This window comes from Odontomachus brunneus, unplaced genomic scaffold (assembly GCF_010583005.1).
Source record: "Odontomachus brunneus isolate Ranch 3 - 2012 unplaced genomic scaffold, Obru_v1 Obru_scaffold_100, whole genome shotgun sequence".
Lineage (NCBI taxonomy): Eukaryota > Metazoa > Arthropoda > Insecta > Hymenoptera > Formicidae > Odontomachus > Odontomachus brunneus.
Genome location: NW_022639550.1, coordinates 170,321 through 172,160, shown reverse-complemented (window position 1 = coordinate 172,160; position 1,840 = coordinate 170,321). Strand labels below are relative to the sequence as shown.

The following is a 1,840-nucleotide window of genomic DNA, read 5'->3' as shown; positions in this document are numbered from 1 at the left end:
TCTCTCTCTCTCTCTCTCTCTCTCTCTCTCTCTCTCTGTCTCTCTTTGGCTGTCTTCGTCGGTGCAAGCGCACGCTCGCGCGCGTGTTATACCTGTCTCGTTTTAAGCACGAAAAGTGTAAAAAGTGCAGGCAAACAAGAACGTATCTCTCGCGTGTTTCACGAAGTTTGTTTACTTTCGGACTTCGCTTCCGTTTCCGCCAAAATAACGTCCGTCGAGAGTTTTCCTTTCAAATTCCATATTTCTCTGTTTGAAGTTCCAATACAACAAACTCCATCCGTCGCGCGCTGGACTCTCGTCTCTCTTTTTTTTTTCTCTTTCTTGTCGTTACGTAATTGATCGATACCTGTAACAAGTAAGTAAGTGAGACTTCACGGATACTAGAGGTATCGCGAACGAATACGTCCTGTTATCTCCGTTGCACACGACTGTTCCACAAGGAACAACGCGAGAATTCAGCTTGCGCCGAATTCCACGCCGTTTCGCGTTCAACGCGAAACGCTGAATATCGCTGAAATTTCGCCGAATACGCCCGACAGATTTCCGAAACGGTCTTCAGAAAGCCGAGGCGAGGAGATTCTACACGCCGGGCGAATCGCGCTCCTCCCTCTCAAAGATGTCAAAGCCAAAACCTCTTGACACGCTCCTGCCTGGAGCGACGCGTTCGTGTGCACGTTGCGTGCGCGTGTGTGGGAGTGTGCGCGCGACCAGGTTGCCTCGAAAAGAGGAGGGAGCGAGAGAGCGAAGGGGAAGGGGGAGCGAGCGAGATGGACGTAACGGTCAGGGAGGAGAAGGAGGAGGTAGTGGTGGCGGTGGTGGTGGTAGTGTTGGTGGTGGTAGTGTTGGTGGTGGTGTTGTTGCTAGAGGTAGAGGAGGAAGAAGGGAGGGCAATGTTGAAGGGAGGACACGCGTGGGAGGAAGAGAAAGGGATCGAGAGAGATCTACCGGGTGTGTAGAACGATGTGTGTCGGAGAAGGATGACGCGACTTTGGAGGAAGAGAGAAAGAGAATACCTGCATGGCGAGGGGGGCAAGACTAGCACGAGAAGGAGAGGGATCTCGTCGGAGTGACGAAGGTAGTGAGATCGTCGAAGCCCTCTCGTACACGCACACGTACATACACACGTATATCCGTGCATACACACGCGCACACCACCCACACACGTGTGCACTCCACGGGTACACACTGGGCCGTCAAGCTCGCGCACTACAGACTGCCAGGCTCCCACCACGCGAACTTTTGGAAAAATCAATAGAATACAAGAAAAGCTCATGGTGCGCCAGGCGGGTTGGATAGTGCCTTCTCTCTCTCGCTCTCTCTCTCTATTTCTCTCTCTTCGTCTTTTACCTCCTCCTCTCTATTTCTCTCTTTCTCCCTCCCCCTCTCTCTTCCTCATCTTCTTTCCTTCTCGCTCTCGCCTATCCTCTCTGCACCTCCTGCCGCAACTCTCTCTCGCGCGCGCGCGCGCGCGTATTCGTGTTTGCTCGCTACGAGGAGAGGGAGAGCTCGCGTGTATACACTGGCGATCGACGGAGATGGACGATGTGCGTGCACGCACGATGGCCAAGGACGGAGATAGACGGGAGGGATGGGTGGGAGGTGGCAGGACTGGTGTGTGCAAGTGACTCTGACAGTATCCGAGCGGAGGAGCGAACGTGGGAGCGAGATGAAAGCTACGGAGAGAAGAGGACGGGGTGAGGACGCGAAACACGCTATATAGGTGTGCCTTGATCGAACAGAGACGACGAGTACGAGGTGGGTGAAAGAACAAGGAGGGAGGACTGAAAATGCGTTGGTGTGTGCGCACGCTCGCGCACGCTAATAGACGAGGCGGACGGAG

The 1,840-nt window shown here is 54.1% G+C and overlaps 1 protein-coding gene across 8 annotated transcripts in view; it reads left to right on the top strand.

Annotated features, from left to right (window-relative positions):
* Positions 1-1,840, top strand: part of LOC116848778 — a 172,969-nt gene that overhangs the window by 152,171 nt on the left and 18,958 nt on the right. Inside the window, exon 1 of one of the 8 annotated variants that reach the window (XM_032825246.1) lies at positions 1,594-1,755. The exons of the other annotated variants lie outside the window; for them this stretch is intronic. The gene's annotated coding sequence lies outside the window, so the exon portion shown is untranslated. Of the gene's footprint in view, positions 1-1,593; positions 1,756-1,840 lie in introns of those variants that run through there. 8 annotated transcript variants of the gene reach the window in all.